Source organism: Rhinolophus sinicus, chromosome X, assembly GCF_036562045.2.
Source record: "Rhinolophus sinicus isolate RSC01 chromosome X, ASM3656204v1, whole genome shotgun sequence".
NCBI lineage: Eukaryota > Metazoa > Chordata > Mammalia > Chiroptera > Rhinolophidae > Rhinolophus > Rhinolophus sinicus.
In genome coordinates this window covers 105,834,915-105,841,914 of record NC_133768.1, presented here as the reverse complement: position 1 = coordinate 105,841,914, position 7,000 = coordinate 105,834,915, and the positions used below count along the sequence as shown (strand labels likewise).

Below are 7,000 nucleotides of genomic sequence, written 5' to 3'. Positions count from 1 at the left end.
ATTCTGTGGTCTCTCACCTTCCCTGCCAAAGGGGCTGTCATGAAAGCTGGGAAAAAAGAAGACCCTCGCCATTCCACCCTCTCTCTTCCAGGAGGCATGAACATGTCATCTCTTAGGACTTTGAAATCACTTCTTGTAATGAGTTTAGCCAGAGAACAGGCACAAAGAATTGCATCTTATTCTTAGCACATACTCTCAGCGTGCTTTTTAATGACTCCTGTGGAACCGTGCGTGCTGTGTTTCTGTCTGTACTGAACATTAGCAAGCACAAACAAACATTTCTTTACAATGGTTTGAAACTAGCAAGACAATATTGAACATATTTCTGCTCTTCGGTTGTTGAAAACCAAAATATGTATTTCCTGTCTTCTGAAGTAACCCCAAATTTCAGACTATACTCTGCCTATCTGTTTCAGCTGCACTGAAGAATGGAAGAAGAGCACAGCCCTTGACAGACTATGTCCTACGTACATTCTATGTAGATGTGGCCCTGGCCTGCAAGCATTTTCATCTACTTCTTGGTGGTGGTAGGAAGAATGATGGAAGCATTTTCATTTCATCTGTTGGCAGCCCATTCCCACGTGCAATGTGCTCATGAAAAGTTTCTGCAATGAAAAAGCAGCATAGTGTGTCAGAAGACATAAAAGGCAAACCGAATTTAGTCCTGGGATTTTTATGGGTTCTGGGAGGAAAACGTAAATGTCACAAGATGCTACCACTTGCATGCCGGCTTCCCTTTCCCGTGCAACTTATCAACAGTTTAGTGGCCACTGAGTGAGGAGCTTTTTAGAATAAAAACATGCTCACACACACAGTGGCTCCAAGACAGTCGCACCCAAATGAACACACAGACCCAATCTTGCAACATCCGTCATTTATACCGCACAGTTGACTTTGGGGAGCGGTGGCATATGTGAAGTCTGCCATATCCCCCAAAGCCATTCATGTTTAGGCAGGGGGTAGGGTGGGTGGGATGGAATTGTAAGCATTAAAAAAAACTCATTAGAACGAACAACCACTATCGTTTCACGCTCCACCCTGGCAGAAGGGAGGCCTCCGAGCGCTGGCTGCCAGGGTAAATTAGATAGTCAAATCGATCTTCCAAAGCCTGAGCAGATAAGAGATCATTAGTGTCTCACAAAATGATCTGGAGTTTCCTCTCACTTTCCTAGTGACTGTTCAGGCTTGGCTTTAGTCGTCTGTTGACGGATCTCAAACATCGAGCCTGTGCGCTTTTTTTTCCCCCTGTGCACTTTTATAAGCCTTGCGTTGATACAAGCGCTTTTCAAAAGTGTTCGTTCGGTTAAGACCCTAACAAGGGCGCTAGGTTGGTTGCCAAAAGCCCTTCCCACGGAAGTAACAAATGGGCTGCATTCTTCCAGAACGTACAGTAGCTGTGTTCTGTAACTGGCCTGGAGCACTGCTCACGATGGTCCTGAGTAAATACCTGGACCGTGGCGACGCTTTCCCGGGGAACGCACTCTCAGCCCTGGGGGAGAACAACCCTTTGTGTCTCTGCTGGAATGAGTGTCTCCCTGGGTCAAACACCTCCCTAAGCAAGATGAAAAGAGGAAAAACGCTGTGTGCCGGTTGCAGCCCGCTGAATCTCGCAATCTCACACATCCGGCAAACTGGCGCTCTGAGCGACACGTGGTGCTTGCAGCCGCTTGGGCTCTGGGCGCTGCCGAAATATTTCTTGGGCATAAAAGGCTGCCAGGCCGGGGCTGAGTGGCATGGTAAGAGAGGAGAGAAATGAACTAATGAAGGGGATTTCTTTGCTTTTCTCAGAACCCCAAACTCAAACTAAAACACAGGACACTATGAACCACTATAAATGCAAAGCAGCACGTGGGAAAGCACCATAAATTAGGTGCCATATATTGCTATTATTACTTGTATGAAGATGGGTCTGCATCCATATTAGAGCAATCAAAGGAAGAAAACACATCGAGTTGCTCAAGATATTTGCTTCACAGTCAAGTCTCCACAGAATGGCTCAGTTGTTGTAAGTGGACTCACCTTTGCACATTCAAATCAATACTGAAAGAAAAGCAAAAAAAAAAATAATGGCAGCAGTTAGCATCAGGCTAACTAAGCGTAAAAAAACAAAAAGAATTCTAACACTATCCTAAGCAGAAGCCCAGAGAAAAGCAGATATCAGTTGATTCAATAAGATCACCAGACTTCAGAAAACCTTTTCACAACCCCCCTCCCCCAAACTGGCTACCTTGAATATTAGGAGTTTTGTGAGCAGCCATGTAACTATAGAGGTGAAAATTCCCAGGTTTATACAACCCAAAAGCTGAAATTATTTTCCTATCTGCTTACCTTCTCCTAGAGGTCAGAACTCCCCTGCTTTAGTCAGTCCGATAGGCTGTCTGTCTGTAGCTGTGAGCTGTGAATGGCCGTATCCACCAGGGTGCTTCTCACACATAAGCCTAATTCATCACCCTATTCAATTTTCTCTCCAAGTTATCATGCTTGAGACATATTTAGAATCCTGAAATGACAGAGCTGGATGGGGCCTTGGAGATCTACTGGTCCAACCTCCTCATTTGACATTCACAACTGATAACTGCATTCCAATTTGTCAGCAGTGTTGCTTCTGGCATGATGAGGGCTGCTAACACTGGGAAAAATGGGAAGTGTTCCTTTTCTCCAGATTCTCAGAAAGGCCAAGGTCAGGGCTACCCCTCCCCCAGCCAGCCTCACACACAGTTTTCAGTGTTTCCTTTCTGCTGCTGTGGGAGGCAGCTTATACAGCAACAGCCCTTTGTTGCTGAGGGAAGACAAAACCCCGGCCTCCCAGCAGTGGAGAGATTTATAAGAGCTCAAGGAAGGTCAAAAGGGTAAATTACCCTGTGACTTGTATATAATCAGCATCTTTCTAGCTTCTACAGGATGAGGCTGATTACAGGGAAGGCAAAGGTGAAGAATAAGGAGCATAAATAATCAAAGAAAGTGAAGCTTGAACAGGTTATGGTCCTCATCTTTTTCTTTTTTTTTCAGTCTTTACACAGCAGTCTGCTGAGTCTTTTCTGGAAGACCATTTAGGAAAAAATGCTTTTCTTTATTTCTAGCCAAGAAAGAATATGCCCATTAATTGGAACAAATGTTCCAGAATTGAGAACCTTAATTATTGAGGAGCCACTTCCATTTGGAGGAAGCAATGAAGACTTCATGGAGGAGGCACAGCTCTTCCGTATTGCTTTCCCCTCTTCCTGTTGAATTCTCTGTTGTTTCCTTTCACAGATGACTGAGAGAATGGGATTATATTTAGGTAAAATTAGGATAAGCACATCTTTTCCTCTCTCTCTCTCTCACTCTCTGTCTCATACATCCATGCATAGAAATTTCAAGTGCCCATTGCATCCTGGGAATTTTTGGTCTCTAGTTCACCCCACCTCAGCACTCAGTGCATTGCACTGCCAGTGCTGCCTAGGACCCAGTAAATTCCATGAAGGCAGAAACCTTGTCTGTGTTATTTACCACCTGTCAGAGTGCCCAGCACAGAGGAAGTGCCAAATCGCTTGAATGAATGAATGAATGAATGAATGAATGATTAAGGCACCAATTCTTTGGAGAGCTATGTGGCTGTGATTTCAAATGAAACTGAGAACAATATATTCCTAGGCAGTGTTTTCCCACACCCCCTTGATCTTTATGAGGGTTATTGCCCATCTGCTTCACACGTGCAGGATGCCAGGACCTAGCATGGTATAGGCACGTGGTGATCGGTGCAACAGCATCATGAATATATTATAGAAATCATTTCATAAAACAACCATAGTAGACCTAGAGGTTGTAAGATAGCCCCTTTCCACATAAAATACACAAGCTCTATTAAGTAACAAAAGTGAGAAAGAATCAAATGTAAGTAATGACTCAATTACAATTCTGTACTTGGATGCTTTCCAACTATTGCTGTGTGTAAGACACGAATGACATCCCAATTATATTTGACCTTCCACCTAAAAGTAGTCCCAGTTTTACAATAAATTCACATGTTACAGGGTTCCCATATTTCATATTTATATGGGCAGTCACCACATGCATGTCCATACTAAAGAATAGATACCAGCTAATAGTCATGATGTGGAGGAACTGTTAACACATTCATTCATTAGGGCATTTGTACGTGTTTCTGTTGGAAGTATAGCCATTTATTTTTTTTAAAGATTTTTATTAAAATATAGCTAACATACTATTATATTAGTTTCAGTGATACACCGTAGTTATTCAACACTTACATACCTAAAGAAGTGATCACCATGATAAGTAAGTCCAGCAACCCCTCTGACACCGTACCATGCTATCACAATATTATTGACTGTATTCCCCCTGACTTATTTGTTACATCCCCCTGACTTATTTGTTTTATACCTGGAAATTTGAACCTCTTATTCCCCTTCTCCTTTCCCCACCTTTTAAATTTTTCGATTACAGTTGAACTTCAATATCATTTTATGTTCATTTCAGGTGTACAGCATAGTGGTTAGACATTTACATAATTTCAGAGGTGATCCCCCTGACTTGCTTAGTACCCACCCCCACTTATACATGGTTATTACCATATTACTGACTATATTCTTTATGCTTTACTTTATATTCCAATGACTATTTTGTAACTACCAATTTCTACTTCTTAATCCCTTCACCTTTTTCACCCTGTCCCCCAAACCCCTCCCATCTATTACTCCAATAAATCTTGTACCCATCTGGCACGATACATAGTTATTACAATATTATTGACTATATTCCTTATGCTATGCCCTACATCCCCATGACTACTTTATAACAACTAATTTGTACTTCTTAATCCCTTCCCCTTTTACACCCACCACACAATTCCCCTCCCATCTGGCAACCATCAAAATGTTCTCTGTATCTATGAGTTTGTTTCTGTTTTGTTTGTTTGTTTATTTTGTTCTTTAGATTCCACATATAAGCAAAATCACATTGCATCTGTCTCTCGCTGTCTGACATACTTCACTTGGCACAATACCCACCAGGTCCATCCATGCTGCCGCAGATGGCAAGAACCCATTCCTTTCCCTGGCCAATCAATATTCCATTGTATATATGTACCACCTCCTCTTTATCCATTCATGCATCACAGACACCCAGGCTGCCTCCACATCTTGGCCACTGTAAACAATGCTGCAATGAACATATGGATGCACACATCTCCTTGAAGTAGTGTTCTTGGTTTCTTCAGATAAATACCCAGAAGTGGGATTCGCAGGTCCTTCTTTGTCACTTGTTATAGCCTTTGTTTTGAAGTCTATTTTGACTGGTATGAATATTGCTACCCCAGTTTTTTTGTTTGTTTGTTTCCATTTTCATGAAACATCTTTTTCCTATCCCTTTACCTTCAGTCTGTGTCTTTTGATCTAAAGTGGGTCTCTTATAAACAGCACATGTAAGGATCTTGTTTTCTTTCCATTCCGCTACCCTATCTTTTGATTGGAGCATTTAATCCATTTGCATTGAAAGTAATTGTTGATAGATATGTAGTTAATGCCATTTTATTATTCATATTTTTTATTATTATTATTATTTTTGGTCTTAAAGAAGTTCCTCTAACCTTCCTTGTAACACTGGCTTGGTGGTGGGAAACTCCTTTAGCTTTTTCTTGTCTGTGAAGCTCTTTTTATCTGCCCTTCTATTCTAAATGATAGCTTTGCTGGGTAGAGTAATCTTGGTTGTAAGTCCTTGTTTTTCATCACATTGAATATTTTGTGCCAATCCCTTCTGTTCTGCAAAGTTTCTGTTGAGAAATCAGCTGACAATCTTACGGGAGCTCCCTTATAAGTTACTAGTTGCCTTTCTCTTGCTGCTTTTGGGATTCTCTCTTTGTCTTTAAACTTTGCCATTTTAATTATAATGTGTGTCGGTTTGGCCTGTTTGGGTTCATCTTGTTTGAAATTCTCTGTGCTTCCTGGTCTTTTATGTCAATTCCCTTTGCTAGGTTAGGGAAGTTCTCAGTCATTATTTCTTCAAATAGGTTCTCAATTCCTTGCACTCTTTCTTCTCCTTCTGGAATCCCTTTCATGCATATATTGGTATGCTTGATGTTGTCCCAGAGGCCCCTTAAACTCTCCTCATTTTTTTTTACCTTTTTGCTGTTATGATTGGGTGTTTTCTGCTACGTTATCTTCTAAATTACTGATTCGAACTTCTGCTCTATCTAATCTACTGTTGATTCCCTCTATTGTAGTTTTCATTTCAGTTATTGTACTCTTTGTTTCTGACTGGTTCTTTTTTATGTTTTCTGTCTCCATTTTCATGTTTCCTATCTCTTTGTTGAAGTTCTCCCTGAGATCATTGAGCATCCTCATAACCAGTGTTTGGAATGCTGCATCTGGTAGATTGCTTGTCTCCATTTTGTGTAGTTCTTTTTCTGGAGCTTTATTCTGTTCTTTTATTTGGGACATGTTTCTTTGTCTCCCCATTTTGGCTGCCTCCCTGTGTTTGTTTCTATGTACTAGATAGGGCTGCTATGTGTTCCGGTCTTAAAGTGGCCTTATGTGGTAGGTGCTGTGGGGTTCAGTGGTGCAGTCTTTCTGGTCACCTGAGCCATGCACTCCAGATGTGTCCCTTATGTGGGCTGTGTGTGCCCTCCTCTTGTAGTTGAGACTTGATTGCTATTTGCTCATCAATGGGAGGGATTGACCCTCAGGTTGATTGGTTGTGAGAACTCGCTGTGACTACAGTGGAGGTGCTGTGGTGCAAGGGCTGACCCTACAGAGCTGGATTCACTCTAGCGGAGCTCTGATGCTTGCCCAGTCTGCCCTTTGGGTGTGTTGTCTTTGGAGGTGGCTAGAGAATTCTCCAGCCCAGTCTGAAGCTGGCCACAGGGACTCCTGGGAGGGGACCTGCTACAGGCCAAGTTCAGCCGCAGCCTGTGTCCTGCCTGGGGCCACCCAGCATGAACCACAAAGCAATCCAGAGATAGCCTCCACCCATGTTGTGCTTGGTTGGGCCTTGAGAGACCAAT

The 7,000-nt window shown here is 42.3% G+C and overlaps 1 long non-coding RNA gene across 1 annotated transcript; it reads right to left on the bottom strand.

The window, feature by feature from the left end:
- Window positions 1-309: 309 nt before the first annotated feature.
- On the bottom strand, window positions 310-2,461 carry LOC141569550 (uncharacterized). Its single transcript, XR_012493267.1, has 3 exons — window positions 2,329-2,461; window positions 2,020-2,040; window positions 310-605 (listed from the first exon to the last, which is right to left on the bottom strand). It is a non-coding gene; the product is annotated as an uncharacterized LOC141569550 (long non-coding RNA).
- Between the last annotated feature and the right edge of the window lie 4,539 nt (window positions 2,462-7,000).